The 19,505-nt window shown below is 41.3% G+C and overlaps 2 long non-coding RNA genes across 5 annotated transcripts; both read left to right on the forward strand.

Moving 5' to 3' along the window:
- The first annotated feature begins 1,093 nt into the window (after positions 1-1,093).
- Positions 1,094-9,459, forward strand: LOC125580222. 2 transcript variants are annotated; one of them, XR_007317972.1, is made up of 4 exons: positions 1,094-4,187; positions 4,285-8,936; positions 9,069-9,136; positions 9,219-9,459. It is a non-coding gene; the product is annotated as an uncharacterized LOC125580222 (long non-coding RNA). The 2 variants fall into 2 exon arrangements; XR_007317973.1 differs by having other exon boundaries at positions 1,101-3,818.
- Positions 9,460-18,131: 8,672 nt separating this feature from the next.
- Positions 18,132-18,864, forward strand: LOC125580223. Of its 3 annotated transcripts, none has more exons than XR_007317976.1 (3): positions 18,132-18,164; positions 18,251-18,449; positions 18,547-18,864. It is a non-coding gene; the product is annotated as an uncharacterized LOC125580223 (long non-coding RNA). The 3 variants fall into 3 exon arrangements; XR_007317975.1 differs by having other exon boundaries at positions 18,132-18,155; XR_007317974.1 differs by having other exon boundaries at positions 18,138-18,449.
- The last annotated feature ends 641 nt before the right edge of the window (positions 18,865-19,505 follow it).

Genomic DNA, 19,505 nt, shown 5'->3' on the forward strand with positions numbered 1-19,505 from the left:
GAAAATTTACTTCTCATATACCATAACCATGTCAACCCCCAGAAGCTCTTCATCTTTGTTCACAGACATTGCTTCCCAAAAACGAAGAATCCTAGTGACAACGGTCTCCCTACACAGACCAGGCTTCAAATCAGAGAAAAGCACCAGATGTTTCGCAATAATCAAAGTTGATCTTACAGGGAATTTTGAAGTAACGAATTTAGCGAGGTGAGCTGATGTGCGGATCGCTCCCTTCTGGTCCATCTATATTGTATGAAATACTAGGGCAGGTCCGCGTTACGCGCGGAATTTGATGGATCGGTTGTTATAAAATATATAATTTTGTGTAAATTTTCTTTTATGTTAAGTTGGGTGTGAGTATTATTATGTTGTATATACCGAGTTCCAAATATATAACTAAAAATGACTGAATTCTTAGTATTATTGTTGTTTCAATTCAAATTTGTAAGATTTTATAGTGTTTAGATATTATAACACTATAAATGTCGGACTTGGATTATTTGTGCAAATCGTATCTCTAATCGAAACTTATGCTCGGTCTCGGGTTGAATTAATAAAATTTATTTATTTAAAAAAGTGGTTTTTCCGGCACGCAGCGGTTGTATACTGTATTTTATTTGTAAATGAAAAAATAATATAAAATACATAAATCAATCGAAATCGATCAAAAGAGACAGAGATCGAGTTTTTAGATATCATTGTATCGTTTTTTGTGATGGTTATTAAACATTAATAAATTTAGTTTAATTTAGAAATATTAATTCATTTGTATGTTGATAATTAAAGATACATGAGTTTTTTTTCTTGGTTCTAACATATTCTTTTGTGATTTAGAATAAACGTATGTTTGTTCGAAGATAACACGAAGACCTCCGAATTCCATTTGCTAAGCAGTACTCTATCCGATTTTAAAAATGTCGTTACATCTACTGCAAGCATCTGCTCTGTTCCATATGTCATATATTTTTTTTAGAATTGTTATGGGAGTTAGTAATTTGTGTTTCTTGTACTTTAGCTATCAAATAACGAAGAATCTTTATTTTTAAAACTTGCTTATAATTAAGTTTAAAGTACAACTTCTTGTACCTGAAAATAGTTTATGTGTTTTTGCTTATAGTATATAGTTTGTGTTAAACTACAGTTTTCATAGATGTAGGTATCAAAAGTTTAATTGAATTAAAATAAAATAGCTTATAGACTATATAGTGTTTTGTTAATAGATTTAGTATAACAGTAAGAATGAGAATGAGAATGAGTAATAGATTTATTAAAATCTGTGTTGACATGCATGCTTGGTCTCTCGGTTGATGAAGTGACGCTCAAGGAAAAAAACATGTTCTTATTTATATTTATTTTTTTAACATCAATTTCTTATATTAAGAAACATTTGCGTTTACAAAGTCATTACGAATATTGTTAGTGACAAACATTGGAATATAATGACATAACTGAAAGATGAACCATTGGAGATATTTGCCTTTGCCAATTGAACATCAACCATATGATGTTTTTATTTATTAATATAGATAGATATGGATGTTTCATCACTGTGGGATATATATATGTTGATAAACTCTTCGTGCCACAATTGCTCATAGAGGTTTGTAACTGTAGGATCTTATAATACAATATTATTGATGAAAAAGAGTTTAAAGTAAATTATATTGTTTTGCTAAAAACAATAAATCATAAATCTCTGCATAAGACATATATTAACGGTTGAGAACAATATAGTAAAGATGCATTATATAAATCCACATATAAAATATATACAAACGGGTTGTATATATTTTATTAAGAAATCAGTAACTAATTGTCAGTCTTATTGTATTTAATTGATTTGTTTATCTTTGCTCTTCGCATGTTTGGTCACCAGAAATGAACCATTCTTTGTATTAACTAATAAAAATGTATCAATACAAAACAAAACAATTTATAGTACTAATTGTGTATGTCTACATAAAACGTATAACATTTTCACACCAAGCATACTAAGCCAAACATCAAGCTGCCTCTGTTCTCGGGATCCAGAAACCAGAGATCATCTTCTTCTCAGCTGTGAGTACAACTCAAATATATTGATTATGGTTCTCACGTATAAGCGGACCATTGCAAAAGTTTCTTAATGGGTCAGAACTGCTAGCATGGATCAGAAGCAATCAAACCAACAACTCCAACGCCAGTACTGTATCTGCTGCTACTATGGAATGGAAGCAGCGGCTCCTTCTTTGGAAAATGGTAACTCAGGCTGTCGTGTTTCATATTTGGAAGCAGCATAACAATGTTTTCACAACAACACCTCACTTACCACTACAACTATTTTCACACTATTGATCGTGAGATCAAGAACACTATTTGCAAGGAAGAACCGAAAGCTTTTTAGGTGATACTAAAATTAGATTAGATGTAAATATTGTTTCATAATACTTCGAGGGAATTGCCAAGGGATCTAGAAAACTATCAGTTTCAGCTATACCGACTTGCTGGAAAATTTACATAGCAGGTACACATCCCGAATATTATAGATTTTAGATTATCTAGTTATGTATGAAACAAAATAAAAAGACTAATGAAAGTGAAACAAACTATTAAAAATCAAATCACGGGAAAATATATTTTCTTGGCTATATACGTCACATGGCCCCTTAGATTTGATATTCTTGGAAATGAGATTCATTGATGAATATTGAGATTTTACCACAAACAGAGGCCGAAACTGGTCATATCCTAACATGCTTACTTCACAACCCGACAAGCAAGACCGCTTCAAGATCCACACAATTTTCGGATACAGTTGGGACGCACTCTCTAACGTCCACTTTACACCTAGATAGAAGTCCACCATACACCTCCACACAAATAAGCCTCATCGATCGATTCCAATAATAGAAGCATTCATTAGCAAAGCACATCGACGAGAAATCACTGCACCCACTATGGAAGAGAAACCTGAAACTGAAAAGTCGAACACCAAACCCCAAGCCAGAGACTCACAGCAGCTGTCTGGACCCAAAATTCCTACAATCTGAAATCATGAAAACAACAGAAGAATCCAAAGAGAATCCCACAAAATCCAAGATAAACCTACAACTCCATTTCTTTAATCACCAAAGGCAAGATAACTCCAAAAGACCACAACATTTGTCGCCAAATTAATCAGAATTAAAGGCTCGGACCAACACTTCAAACACCCAAAGCGGTATCCTGCTTTCGAGTAGACCATCTCTTCCGTGACTCAATGTCCTGCTCCTTAGTCAAAAATACGGAGACACCTTACGAACTGATAAAAAGCGGGCTTCGGCGGCAACAACGAGACTAGTTCAGCACATAAAGATTCCAATGGGGAAGGCAGGTAACGCCGACGAAGCAGATTCCCCACCGCGTGCTACCTGCAAAGACGAAGCCATTTTCTACCACTCATCACAAAACTCTTCCAATCGTCTCACCGTCACTTGGAAAAGGTGAAACCAAAGGTGGACAAACTCCCCACTGAGTCACGCGCCCCGCCGTAAAGGACGCCGCCGGAGACCTAAAAAGTAAAAACTAGATCTGATGCTCCACTTAACCCTAAACGCCGACCTTCCTCATGACTACCTCTTTAACATCTCACCGCTCCTCTAAAACCGTCTAATTCCGTCACTTTGAACCACTAGGTTTCTCCGGTGAAAGTACTGGCCGGTTCAGAACAACAAGTATTTCGACAGTGAAGGAAAATAGAAGAAGAGGAAGGCAAAGAAAAAAGAAGAAAGGGATGGACAGAGGCCCTCCGGCACCGGCTCGAGACCAGGCCGGAGAAGGAATGTCGAAGCTTTTGCGAGGTTTGGATCTCCCTCTTTCTTTTCAGACCGTTTCTTTTCTTGACCAATCCTATTGGCTTTGATTGCATAAATGATGCATATTCTTATTGTATTTGTTATTCAATTTCGTTGGTGAAACCGGATAAACCGGATAAAAAGAAAGCACAAACCATTATCAAGCTTAAGCCGATTGAATATATGAAGATTTTGGGAAAAAAAAAAGATTTTTGAAAGTGACCTTCAGCTCCATGTCAGCCTCAACCTCTTAATACAGACGTAGATGTAATGGAATTATGGACATCTGTGCTTTTGACAATTGCAGTTTCCACTGAACTTCCTTCAACATATAGATGAATGAGTTTTGTCACTTCCTTTAACATTTTTTTTTTGGTAATAGTTCCTTTAACATTTTGTTTACAAGAACATTGAAATTTTATTCACTGATATTACATGATACTAATAACAAATTATGGTTTCCGAAATACAGCTGACCTATCACATGGAGTGTCGTTCTCCAAGAGCACGATTCTTAAAATAGCCAAAGGGTAATATGGAGCTTCATATTTAATCTGCACGAAAACAAAGTCACAAAGAAGTCAAACCAAGAAGAGAAATAAACCAGACATTTAATTTACTAAACATTTTTGTGCATAGTTTGGAGAATACATTAACAACATGTATAATCTGTGCATTGCTTGAGCTCTGTGGATTGGTCTGAGCTACGTGCATTGTTCCTCTGTTGTTCTTGTCAATGTAAGTTACTTTATGTTCAAAAAACATGTATAATATGTGATGTTCAATCCTAAGCATTTTTTTGTAACGTTCAGTCATAAGCATATTGTACATTTTTAAGTTGTAGATTATTATATTTTCGTGCAAACTTGTGGCTATTAAACGATATGGACCAGGACTGGTGGTACATGTAATGGTCAGAAGAGTTGATGAGCTCTTGATATGAAGAACAAATTATTAGCCCCAAACAATAGAAATATATGGGTTTCGTGCGTCTTTGACGATTCAATCTGAATAGTCTTTTACCAAATGTTATGATTAGATAAGTGCACTGAATACAACATAAAAGTTATATTTCCTCAAAAATCTATTATTAAAATATATGGACATCAATTATTTATAATGCAAAAACCAACAAATTAAACAACAATTAAATGGTCAACATTCAAAATTTAAAACTAATATTTTATAAATATCCAAGTCGCATATAAATTTGAATTTTTTAAATATTGTAAATAAATTTATAATAAATAAAATTAATTGATCAAAAATTATCTAAACCATTTGAATTTGAATTTGAATTGATTAAGTCGCATATAAATTTGAGTTTTTCAACAAAACAAAAACAAAAAAAAATTATTAGATCAAAACTGTGTGAAAAGACAAAAGTGAATCAATAATTCACATAAAAATAAAACAACAAAGTAAAACAACTTAAGAGCATACAATTTAAACGCAGCTTTTACTTAAAACATTATATTGTGCCATAAACTATACAAAATTCTATTTTTTGGTCTACCTAAATCAGACTTTTTTTGTGAGATGATCAAATCCTGTAATATTTTTTTTTGTGTGTAACCACTAGTCCATTTAAATTAACATAATCCCGTAATAATTTAGGAACCATAAAATAACAAAAAAAAACTTAAACTTGATATGGACTTTTCAAGGGTCCAAAGTTCAAATCAATGTAGTATTTTAGATGTCAATTCATTTTTAATTGTTTCAATTCAAAGAGAATTCATGTTCATATGCATTCAATGTAATGAAATGATTAGATCAAATTAACAAGACTCTAACACAATCAACTAGCAACTTTCAAGTAAATGGATAAAGGAGAAGTCAAGGGTAAAGGAATTTGATTTCAGATGACTAAGATTTAATCTAAAATGGCAAAGTTTTAATCAACACATTTTCCTAAGTCTAGATAACAATTCTAAGCAATTTCTTTATCAAGACAAATGCTCATTTACTCTCATTGATCAAACATCAAATGCCTTTGGTTTGTGTCAATCAAGTAATCATTAAGAACAGATCATTCAACTTTCTAAACTCCCCTAACATCAAATGCCTTTGGTAGGGTAAGCTAAGAGCATGTTGAGTTGGCTCAGACATTTCATCAAACACCTTCCGGGCAATCAAATGTCTAGATTTCTAATCTAAAATGGCCAACTCTAGATTACATTAAGATCACTCAATCAAGCAAGAAAACATATTAATCTACTCTAAACATTCTAGATCATCACTTAATCATCCTAATCATCCTAACCCATGAATCCAAAGATGACTACTCACTCATTATCATGGTAGACACTAAATCATTAGTTGATCTAAGTCTAAACATGATTAATGATCAAAGCAATCAAGCAATCACAAAAGATAATGATCAAGATTCGATCTTTCACCTAAAAGTGGCTTTTTGATTAGATAGAAAACAAGATAAATCTAACTTTGGGATTACAAGAGTATTTATATGATCCTTGGAAAACCTAAAGACTTCCTTTAAAAAGTCTAAAATGCCTTTAAAAAGTCTAAAATGCCCTTAAAATGCCGTTAATCTTTTGGCAAGATTCAGTTCATTTCCTACGCAAAGACATTGGAATGGGATCAAACATGTCTTTCGCTACCTTCAAGGAACGATTGGTTTAGGATTATTTTATCCTAAAAACACTAACAGAGAAATGGTTGGCTTTGCAGATGCAGGGTATTTATCTGATCTTCATAAAGCTCGATCACAAACAGGGCATGTATTCACAGTTGGAGGAAGTGCTATATCATGGCGCTCTCAGAAGCAAACACTAGTTACCACTTCTTCCAACCATTCTGAAACAATTTCTCTCCACGAAGCAAGTAGAGAGTGTGTTTGGCTTAGATCAATAAGTCAACACATCCATTCAAGTAGTGGAATACACATCAGTCCAAAACCAACCATCTTATACGAAGACAATGCAGCGTGCGTCGCCCAAATAAAAGAAGGATATATCAAAAGTGACAAAACCAAACATATACCACCGAAGTTCTTCTCATATACCCAAGAACTTGAGAAGAATAAAGAAATTGAAGTGAAGTATGTTCGATCATGTGACAATGCTGCAGACCTCTTTACGAAGTCACTACCCACTACAACATTCAGGAAACATGTTTACAACATTGGAATGCGTCATCAACAAAACCTGTAACGATCGTCTATTCGAGGGGGAGCTTCTACAATTGTACTCTTTTTGCCTTACTATGGTTTTTCCCACTGGGTTTTCTAAGAAAGGTTTTTAGTGAGACAACAAGAGATGATACACATAAGACATTAATGATACTGGTCTCTAAGGGGGAGTGTTACGAAAGTCAGCAACACTTTCGTGTGAGAGTTGATATGGAGCCCATATCATTTAAAACTCACAGTAACAATTGTCGAAATCTTTTCTATATAAGGAATTGTATTGTGATCATTTTACGATGTCCCTTCTGAACATTTATAATATCTCCTTGTCTTTTGGTATACTTCTTCTTCTTTCGCTTTATCGTAATTATTATTCTTCTACTTTATATTATTTATATAACATTATTGAATATATATACAAAACATGAATGAAACTATATATAATAATTATAACAAAAAATAATTTATATACTGTTTGTAAAAAATCAGAATTTAAAATCCAAATTGAAAATCTTTTTCCTTACACTATTTGATTTATATACTAATAACTACCTAAGTAATCACTACCAGCCCATAAACTTCAGCTTTCAAAACATGAAAGCTTTAATAACACTAATGGTCGATCAAAGCATTACGGAGATAAGCTATGAAAATATCAACATATATGAATTAGCTGGTCATTTTTATATCAACCTAATCAAACTGTGTCGCCTCCAAATTCCATTCATCATCATTATAGAAAACATGAGAAAAATAAAATTAAAAATAAAAACAAACGACAAAATTTCATACGCAAAACAACACATCAACAACGTACCCGATTCCGCGCTTGCACAGGGGTTATGCCCCTAGTCTTTTTTAACGCTGATTTATTATGATATTACAGTTAAGAGGAAGATTACATAGACGATTTGAAAACCGAAAATATTACATGCCTTATGAGGATCTACAACTAACTGCATCACCTGAGCCGTCCTATGAAGATCCACGCCTAGCCGGATTTACATGCACCATGTTGAAGATCCCTTGTAAGATTTTCTTCCATAGTCTGCATAATTGTTTAATAAATCGTTTTCACCGGGAATTGAAACCTGGACCTCCTGTAATGTCCAATCTGCAAGAAAGTGCATAGCATAGGATTTGAACCCGATACCTTGATGTAAAAGTCTTTAAACCTTAACCACTACGATACGGTGCTTCCACAATTATGCCTCTAGTCTATTACAATAAAGTTGGATTACCTCTCTCCTCCTGCGTCCACATCATCAAAGAAAGAGGGGTGTGTTGTTCCACATGTCACTCCACCAAACCATCCCGCGTTTGAATTGATTCCGGTTTATCTCATGTCTTCTATCCTGGACTGGGATATTATTCCTCTGTTGAGATTTAGTTAATGGGCTCTTATTGTCTTTTCAAACCAAACCCATTGTTACTACAGTTTTGTTCTTTTTCGTTCACAGAGCTCTAAGCGTCTTGCCTCTTCGAATCTGCTGACCTTTGAGCAACGACTTTGTGTGTCTTCCGTTTTCGGTTATCATCTCAATTAATCCAAGCATTTATGCTGATCCCATCACTCCTCCCACTCTCTCTCATTTAAACGTCCCTCATCTTCTTCCAAGGTGACCGATTAAATCTCCATCTATAAATGTCTTCCATGCATGCGATGAACGGCAGCAGTGAGAGTGGGAGAAAGAGGGAAATCCTGAGTTCGGAACCTAAATCCGAGATAGAAAAATCAATAAGCACGGCCTAAGAAAGCTGAGTTTTGAAAACTGATTTCTGTATTTCACGATGACAAATTAAATTCAGTATTAGCATGGAGCAATCGGTTTCTTCAAAATCTCCGTGATGCCGTTACCAAATCTTTCGAGCACCATCAGTGGTTGAGAGGCTTGCAATGTGTTGGAGCTATGGAGATTGTCACGCCGAAACCAGTCAGTTTTCTCTGCACGGTCCCATCCATGTTTTCACCGGTAAGTTGTTTCCATTTTTCACTTGAGCTCACTTGCCGCCTAAAAAAACTTACGTTACATCTCCCACTTCTTCATTGACAACTTCATCAGATCTCACTTCTTATTAATTTTTATTTTTTAATGTTGTCACAGAGTGTGTGCTCCGAGGTCCCAAATGTATACATCTTCTAGGATAATCTTGGGAAAAGCTACAAGTTAAAGTGAAGAAAAAGATTCCTCTTTTAGCTCTAGAGGCTTTGCTTTACTTCGTATGATTTCCAATTATCGTTTCTGAATGTGCAGGAGAGGATGACAAGCTAGATGTAGATGCTGCTATGAACAAGTTTTCCAGCAATATATATGAATGAGGACATGAGTCAAGCCATGAACAAATCATTCATGGGCTGAGCAATAACCTTTTTGGTCTTCTTTCTAACAACTTTTCATTTCTCCTTTTGATTGACTATTTACTCTTTTTTTAGGTTTTAAAAGCAGACCTTGATATGCTTAGGTTCGATATTGGCCAAAATGAAACAGTAACAGATCAATTGTTGGTGGGGTCAAAAACGGTTACGACAAATTTAACATTCAAAACGTCCGAGGAAGAAAATAAGAATTTCTACGAAGAGTACTTTTCGAAATAGATTCTTCCTTACGAAAAAGCTTTACGGAAGAAAGAATCGAGATGTCCGACGAAAGCTCGAAACAGGTCGTTACGCAGCGACCGAACGTCCGTCCCGCTCGGTCGCTACGTAGCGACCGAGCTCGAGCCCAAGCTTGGTCGCTACGTAGCGACCGAGCGCTCGTCCCGTAGCGACCGAGCGTTCGTCCCGCTCGGTCGCTACGTAGCGACTAAGCTCGGGCCAAAGCTCGGTCGCTACGTAGCGACCGAGCGATCGTCCCACTCGGTCGCTACGTAGCAACCGAGCTCAAGCCAAGGCTCGGTCGCTACGTAGCGACCGAGCTCAAGCCAAGGCTCGGTCGCTACGTAGCGACCGAGCGGGACGATCGCTCGGTCGCTACGTAGCGACTAAGCTCAAGCCAAGGTTCGGTCGCTACGTAGCGACCGAGCTCGAGCCAAAGCTCGGTCGCTACGTAACGACCAAGCGCTTGTCCCGCTCGGTCGCTACGTAGCAACCGAGCTCGAGCCAAAGCTCGGTCACTACGTAGCGACCGAGCTCAAGCCAAGGCTCGGTCGCTATGTAGCGACCGAGCTCAAGCCAAGGCTCGGTCGCTACGTAGCGACCGAGTGCTCGTCCCGCTTGGTCGCTACGTAGCGACCGAGCTCGAGCCAAACCTCGGTCGCTACGTAGCGACCAAGCGATCGTCCCGCTCGGACGCTACGTAGTGACCGAACTCAAGCCAAGGCTCGGTCGCTACGTAGCGATCGAGCGCTCGTCCCGCTCGGTCGCTACGTAGCAACCGGGCCCGAGCCGAAGTTCAGTCGCTGTGTAGCGATGGAACCCTTCCGAACATCGATACGACATCAATCCATGCATTCTCGTCAAACCTTCGAATGATATCTCCCGAAGACTGTAGCAAGCTCAGTCCATGTTTTCCGCTATTCAAATCCATCAATCAAACTTCGCAGATTAGAAACCACGGAAAGTTCGTTCTTTATCGAAAAGAATTCGTAGTAATCGTGTCGGGTCGAAAGACGGCCCAAAGGGATCTAAAACACGACTCGAGGCCCATCCTATGATTTCTTAACCAAAAGCCCGTATACCGCAGCACGGTTTATGCTTGGTCCACAAGGAAGGATAAATGTCAAGTTTCCGCGGATAAATACGGAAGTTTTGAAGATAATTGGAAGATCGGGAAAATGGAATATCTCCATTTTTATGCTATGACGGCTTAAGGGCAGAAGAGTAAAAGCGTAAACCGACCTTGGAGCTAGTATATAAGGAGTCCTAGGCGAGGAGCATGGTGGAAGGACTTTTAAGAGCAAACTTAGCACTTAGAGCAATTTAGGCAATTTTCCGTTTTTGTTATTTTGAGCTGCGAGTCAATTATGTTTAGCCGTCTTAGGGTTGCTAGAACTAGGAATCTCGCCGACAGCTCTCGAGCCCAGGCTTATACCTTGTTGTAAACGCTCATACGCAGATTCGGAATAAGATCTACTTTGCTCTCTTTTTCGATTTCTTATTCTTATCGTTGTTATTCTCGTGTTCTGATTGCTTGACGTGTGGTAATTAGCAGATATCCGGGTCCTCTGGAAAATTAGGGTTTTCCTAGTTTCCTTATTTAAACGGAAATCGACAGTGCGAATTTCGGTTCCCACAGTTTGGCGCTAGAAGGAGGGGGGGGGTACGGATCAATCTAACCCGTAAAAGCCACATCACTCTCGATCAGACATGTCAACTAACGACGCGGATAACGTGCAAACTCCTCTTAACGGAGGCAGCGGCACCGATCTCCACACTCCAGTAGCGGACGTATCCGCGGCCAACGCACAAGCCAACGCCGCGACGCTCGAGGAGTTTAAAAAGATGTTCGCCACATATGAGAAAAGGTCGGAAGAACAGGATAAGCTCGTGAATACCTTGACCCAACAGGTTGAAACCTTAACGGCAAGGACCCAAGCAATCCGCCCCCGCGGAACCACCAAAATCCGCAGGAAAAGGCCCGACTTCGCTACCCCACTCGACAGATCAGGAGTCGCGCGGGAACGACCTTCTGGTCAAAACCCTAGCGAGAAATCTCCCATCGAAAAGGGGAACCCTGAAAGTCTTCCGCCCCCTGCAAAGGACTCAGAGAATAACGAAGCCGAATACATTGACCTGGATCCTAGCGATGTTTCCAACGACACCGACGAGGACGTCGACAGACATCCGAGAAGGACCAGAAGCCGATCTGCTCGGGAAGGCTCCCCGTTCGAAAAACCAATGCCGGAAGAGGAAGAAATCGCCTATTGGAACGAACAGGAGGAGCTGGCTGAAAGACAAACCGAGCTCACTCGCAGTAAACGGCGACAGGCTCGGAAATCTACTGACGAGACATCGGATATCCGCGATCTTCGCGACTACATCACCAAGACTGCGGCAGAAGTGAGGGCCGTAAAGTCTCAAATCCATCATGCTACTAGTGCTGCCCCCGAAATCGAGCGACTGTTGGAAGGAGCTCGGAAGACCCCTTTTACCAATCGCATTTCGGACATGAGGGTGTCCGATCCGGGAAAAATCAAATTACCGAAGTACGATGGTACGGCCGATCCAAAAGCGCACCTTCAGGCTTTCCACATCGCGATGGGAAGAGCTAGACTGAAGGACGGCGAAAAGGATTCCGGCTACTGCCGCCTGTTCGTTGAAAACCTGGAAGGAGCAGCACTTGAATGGTTCGCACGCCTTCATCGTAACACCATCGGGAGTTTCCGACAGCTCGCATCGGAATTTCTCAAGCAATACTCTGTATTCATAGACAGAGAAACTTCCGATGTTGACCTCTGGAGTCTCTCCCAGAGGGAAGACGAACCCCTCCGCGAGTTTATCAGTCGGTTCAAGCTGATAATGTCAAGGGTCAGTGGGATAAGCGACAAAGTGGCCATCGACGCGCTGAGAAAGACGCTCTGGTACAAGTCAAAATTCAAAAAGTGGATAACTCTCGACAAACCACGAACGATCCAGGACGCCCTCCACAAATCAATGGACTACGTCATAGTAGAGGAGGAAACTAAAGTCTTATCGCAAAAACATAAGGCGGTAAGACCATCCTCGAAAGACGTGGACCCGAAAGGGAAAAAGAAGAACTCTCGTAACGGCAAGTACGTCCATCACGAGGGGGAAGATCTCCAGGGGGCGCATAACTATGCGATCAACTCGGATCAGGGTCGGACCACAGGCAACACATGGACTCGCAATCAAGGGTATGACGAAAACACCTTCTGCGAGTTCCACCAATCCCGAGGACATTCCACAACCAACTGCAAAGTCTTGGGAGCAAGACTGGCCGCGAAGCTACTCGCTGGAGAGCTCTCGGAAGTAACTAGCGTCAAGGATCTGATCCTTGATTCTAATCGCCCTCCAAAGACGGACAGAAATCCGTCCGCTGAAAAATCCCCTCAACAAAACCAGCCTGGGGATAAACGCGGCTGGAGGACAGACGACAAAGGGAACGATAACAATCGCCGCAGAGTCAATATGATCATCGGAGAATCACAATACTGCGGCAACACTGTGTCGGCCATCAAGGCTTACCAACGGAAGGCGGAGTCGAACGCAAATTGGTCTACATGGTCTCCTCCCCGAGATGGCCAAAATTGCTCGATCACCTTCACAAAGGAAGAGGCCGGCGGCATCGATCAACCTCACTGCGACCCGCTCGTCATAGATCTCGTTATACGAGACTTAGAAGTCGGAAGGGTACTCGTCGACACGGGAAGCACGGTCAACGTAATCTTCCGCGACACTCTCAAACGGATGAGCATCAAACTGAGAGAAGTAATTCCGACGCCAAAACCACTCACGGGTTTTTCAGGCGAAGTATCGATGACTCTTGGATCGATCCAATTGCCAGTCATGGCCAAGGAGAGCACGAAAATCGTCGAGTTCGCGGTGGTCGATCATCCCGCTATCTACAACGTGATCATGGGAACCCCATGGCTCAACGCTATGCAGGCAGTTCCGTCAACCTTCCACCTGGGTCTCAAATTCCCAACCCCAAGCGGAGTCGCGGCCATCTGGGGGTGCCAAAAACAGTCGCGGCTATGCTTCCTCGCAGAGCACAAGTTAAGGCAAATCACGACTTCTGCAGCTGTAAACGGCAAGCGCACGAAGATAGACCAATCTTCGGCCAAAAGCACCCCGGGAAAAAACAAATTAAAAACATCTACCAACGTAAACGCATCGGACGTCGAAGCTCGACACAAGTCTGAAGCCCACGCTACAACTCAACCGGAACATCTGGAAAATAGCGTTGACCCAGCCACGATCGACAAGGTTAAGGCGGACATCGCGACATCTACCACCGAGTAAGAACACTCGCGGCATGAAACTGAATTACGAGACGGCTTGATCTCCGCAAGGAGTACGTAGGCAGTTTGCCGAAAGGCAAATTCAGTTGTACCCCCTCATTAAAAAGGGGGTAGTGGGTACGTATACTCGTATACTCCCCAAAATCGAAAAAACTTCTTACCACGCTCTTGGTGTTTTCGACTTATCAAAACCTCCTCACCTGTAAAATCAGTGCGAGGTCTTCGGATATTAGTCAACCGTTTAGGAGAAGCAACCTTTGGCATCGCGAGACGTCGCAAAAGATAACTCAAAAGTTTATTTCTTTCGAACGAACGAAACTTCCGTTACAAAAGAAACATATATATGCACACACTAGCACCTAATTTGCAAAAAAATTGAAACAACGGCACACGCCACCAAGTCCGATGCTGATCACATCGAACTCACAAAACGTCCTAAACAGACATAGCCATCTCACGAAGATGACTCTCTTACATCCGACACAAGGATAATAGCGCTATAAAAGAAATCCGAAATTTTGGTCTAGCACTACCGGTCTCCGGAGAGATGCTCGATTCGTATCAAACAAGTCGTATAAGCCGAGAACCTATCGCGGACTTTACATCGACACGAATCAGGAAGAACTCGCGACAGGAAAAACGATAGCCGGTTAGTCACCGCACAATCCTTAAACCGAGAGTAAACCTAGGTCTTGCACTAAACCCAGCGCACTGGTCTCTAACATCTCAAAGGCATGATATCGAAAGATAAGAGATTCTTAAACCATGCCTCTATGTTTATGTTCGACATCTTCAGCACCCCCGCAGAGTTCACATCTCGCGGAAGAACTCTTGAAACAGGTCTCGAATGAAAGATTTCACAATCGAAGAAGGATATGAGACGACAACTCATCACCTTCCTCCCCACTATTCGCAAACTCATAAAAAGCGCTATCCGATTATCTTACCATAAAAAGAAAGCCGCAGAGCGGCAGGGATTCAAAGCCACACACGGCCAGTCCCGAAATACAAATAAGGCCATTCAAGGCTGAAACATAAAAACATAAAAAAATCTCTCGCAAGAGATCTAACCCAAGTCATCCTCAGAACTTACGCCCCCTCTTCACCCGCTGCCTCGTCCGAGCCTGGAGCCGCGCCACCTCCGTTTTCTACGACCATCGGGTCTTTCCCCTCTGGGTCTTCTGAACACGTCGGAAGGAAGCACGCGGATTTCAGGTCATCCAGGACGAGACCGAAATCTCCATTCTCGGCCGCCATATCTCCCTTGCAGCCGGACAGTCGGGCCTCTTCGGCCTCCAAGGTCGGGGGAGTCTCACTTTGGAACTTCCGAACCACGGCCATCCCACCCTCAATCGTCGCCAAAGCTAGATCCCTACTCCGGATACACTCGAGGGAACCCATGGAAGCAGAAATCTTCGCCAAGCGAGCTTGAAACTCCGCGCGAAGGGCATCTGTAGCCTCTTGGATCCCACGGCACGCTAGTCCCGCGTCACTCTCGATCTGACGCTGGAGTCGACGCACCTCCGATGATTTGGCCTTCCTGGCCTTCTTTCCTTAAGTAAGGAACTCGCCGTCTTCCCAAGGTCCCTCTTAAGCTCTCCTATCGCAACCTCGAGCTTCGACACTTTCGCAGAGTGAGAGTCCTTGACAGCCGTCAACATGGCTTCAGTTTCGGACCATCTGCCCTGAAGCTCCACCAACTCCCCAGAAAGGCGACTGGTCTTAGAACCATATTTTCCGATCATCCCATCGATCAACGATATGAACTGCGAACGGTGAAAATTCTTAAGACTAAGTCCGAGAAAAGAATGCACAAAAGACGATCGAGAATTCAAATAAGAGATAAACCTTTCCGCGAAGTCCCGATGCTAGGCTCGATCCACCTCGCTGCGAATTCTCCCCGTCACCACTCTTGGAAAGTTTCCTCTTCCGACTCTTAGGCTGAGTAGCCAGGACAGCGCTAGGAGCACGCAATGCCAGAACGACATCTTTTCTGGCTGGAGGAGGAGGCATAGAGTCAGCGGCCTTCTCCTTGTCCTCGACAAGGATCAGAGTCGTGGAAGATCCTGCAGGTAGGGCTTGCGGGAGAAGAGCCATGACTTCGGTCCCATGACACGAGGCAACGACCTGCGCGGAAGAAGACGGAAACTCAGAGCCAGCTTGAGCTAGTTCTTTCTCGGCTTGATGACGAACTAGTTCCTCGCGGAAAGAAAGATGACCGGCAACACAAGCCGGCGCTTCCGCCGGAGAAGTTAGAACCGGAGCTGGAGACATGTTGAAAGAAAAGTTATGAAACTAGAGAGTTTTTTAATTTTTGAATGAGTTTGAAGGAATGAAGAAGGGAAGGTGTGAAGAAAATGAATGACAAGAGCTCACTACTTATAGAAGTATGGATTCGGAATATCGTCTCGACAACTTTTTTCCGCAGAGTTTAAAATGTGAATTTCGTCCAATACACTGAACCTTGTCAAAGTCATCTATCCGCCCGCTAGAGTCACAACTCTAACGGGCTGGGAGGCTAACTGTTGGGGTCAAAAACGGTTACGACAAATTTAACATTCAAAACGTCCGAGGAAGAAAATAATAATTTCTCCGAAGAGTACTTTTCGAAATAGATTCTTCCTTATGAAAAAGCTTTACGGAAGAAAGAATCGAGATGTCCGACGAAAGCTCGGAACAGGTCGTTACGCAGCGACCGAACGTCCATCCCGCTCGGTCGCTACGTAGCGACCGAGCTCGAGCCCAAGCTTGGTCGCTACGTAGCGACCGAGCGATCATCCCGCTCGGTTTCTACGTAGCGACCGAGCTCGAGCCCCAGCTCAGTTGCTACGTAGCGACTGAGCGCTCGTCCCGCTCGGTCGCTACGTAGCGACCGAGCTCGGGCCAAAGCTCGGTCACTACGTAGCGACCGAGCGATCGTCCCGTAGCGACCGAGCTCAAGCTAAGGCTCGGTCGCTACGTAGCGACCGAGCGCTCGTCCCGCTCGGTGGCTACGTAGCGACCGAGCGATCGTCCTGCTCGGTCGCTACGTAGCGACCGAGAGATCGTCCCGCTCGGTCGCTACGTAGCGACCGAGAGATCGTCCCGCTCGGTCGCTACGTAGCGACCAAGCTCAAGCCAAGGCTCGGTCGCTACGTAGCGACCGAGCGCTCATCCCGCTCGGTCGCTACGTAGCGACCGAGCGCTCGTCCCGCTCGGTCGCTACGTAGCGACCGAGCGATCGTCCCGCTCGGTCGCTACGTAGCGACCGAGCGATCGTCCCGCTCGGTCGCTACGTAGCGACCGAGCGATCGTTTCGCTCGGACGCTACGTAGTGACCGAGCTCAAGCCAAGGCTCGGTCGCTACGTAGCGACCGAGCGCTCGTCCCGCTCGGTTGCTACGTAGCAACCGGGCTCGAGCCGAAGTTCAGTCGTTGTGTAGCGATCGAACCCTTCCGAACATCGATACGACATCAATCCATGCATTCTCATCAAACCTTCGAATGCTATCTCCCGAAGACCGTAGCAAGCTCAGTCCATGTTTTCCGCTATTCAAATCCATCAATCAAACTTCGCGGATTAGAAACCGCAGAAAGTTTGTTCTTTATCGAAAAGAATTCGTAGTAAACTTGTCGAGTCGGAAGACGGCCCAAAGGGATCTAAAACACGACTCGAGGCCCATCCTACGATTTCTTAACCAAAAGCCCGTAAACCGTAGCACGGTTTACGCTTGGTCCACAAGGAAGGATAAATGTCAAGTTTCCGCGGATAAATACGGAAGTTTTGAAGATAATTGGAAGATCGGGAAAAATGGAATATCTCCATTTTTATGCTATGACGGCTTAAGGGCAGAAGAGTAAAAGCGTAAACCGACCTTGGACCTAGTATATAAGGAGTCCTAGGCGAGGAGCATGGAGGAAGGACTTTTCAAAGCAAACTTAGCACTTAGAGCAATTTAGGCAATTTTTCGTTTTTATTATTTCGAGCTGCGACTCAATTAGGTTTAGCCGTCTTAGGGTTGCTAGAACTAGGAATCTCGCCGACAGCTCTCGAGCCCAGGCTTATACCTTGTTGTAAACGCTCATACGCAGAGTCAGAATAAGATCTACTTTGCTCTCTTTTTCGATTTCTTATTCTTATCGTTGTTATTCTCGTGTTCTGATTGCTTGACGTGTAGTAATTAGCAGATATCCGGGTCCTCTGGGAAATTAGGATTTTTCTAGTTTCCTTATTTAAACAGAAATCGACAGTGCGAATTTCGGTTCCTACAATTGTCCTGGCGACACTTTCGTGTACCTAACGTACTTTTATAGTATTTCCCGCTTCAGGTTTGAGTACACTTGCTAAATAATTTCATATTTTGTTTCCTCTGATGCGTATATTCCAGGTTTCTGGGGCTTCTATAGATGAAATTATGACTTCCGAGCATACAAGCTTAGGACAAGTGTGACTTCTGGAGCGGTGAAAAAAGGCTCATGAAATTTTACGGATATGAGATATATTCCAAATGGATACGGAAACGTAATCGACGCATATTGCCATCTTCAATTGTGATGGAATACTACATAGAAGGATTATCTATAAAGGTAGCTGCTTTGTTTCTTTCTTTCTTTCAACTTCTAAGCCTATCTTTAATAGCCTCTACAACGCCAATGTGAACCTTCTTTATTGATGGCTGGATAGGAAAAGCTAAAGACGAAGAATGCAAAGGGTGATGAATGTAATTAGGTCAATATGATTAGATGAGGTCAGCATGGGAAACAAGAGTCGCTACAAAAACAGGGCTAAATTTGATCCAAAAAAAAAATTAATAGAATAAATCTGATAAATAATAAGATTAGTGGAGTTTTTGAAAAATAACCGTAATTATTCAGATTTGTTAATTTTTGCGACGAACAGATGAGTGTGGTGCTAAGCTAATACTTTTTTTTATATTGCATTTCTGTTACAAACAACTTGAAACTTTTGTTTCCATCTTAGTATCAAATGTTTATAACAAAAGAAAGGATATGCTTACGAAAATAGCGACAAAGAAATGAAAACTTATGATATGGTTTGATGTAACACGAGCTATATTGGAGCAACTAATTACTGTATAAAAGGTTGGGATCTTGTTTAAAAAAAAATTAATGGTGATATGGTAGCTAAATGATAACTTACATACATGAAACTACAATTAAATTATATATATATATATATATATATATATATAAAGTTAAATTTCCTTCTTATTATGACACATCATCAAAACTTGTCTATAAATTCTTTAGAAAAATAAATTATCAAAAATATGACATATCACTATAACATGTTTAACTACTCCACATTTCTCATCATCTTATCTTTTAAACCAAATATATTAAAAAATTACGTATAATTCAGAATTTTTTTAATTTATAATTTATTTTTAATCTAGAAAAAAATTCCTACCATTATAAATATATATATTTTAGCACTTTTATTTTAGCACACAATACATAATATATTCTAATATACGTAAACTTTTAGCAAAAAAAGAAAAAAATAAAATACAGAACTTAAAAAAAAAACAAAAGATTAAAATCAGTTTATGATATCAGATTAACATAAAAGAGTGAGTCTCACAAAATTATTCAACCATTTTTTAATTATGAAGCTCAAAT

This window comes from Brassica napus, chromosome C1 (assembly GCF_020379485.1).
Source record: "Brassica napus cultivar Da-Ae chromosome C1, Da-Ae, whole genome shotgun sequence".
Classification (NCBI taxonomy): domain Eukaryota; kingdom Viridiplantae; phylum Streptophyta; class Magnoliopsida; order Brassicales; family Brassicaceae; genus Brassica; species Brassica napus.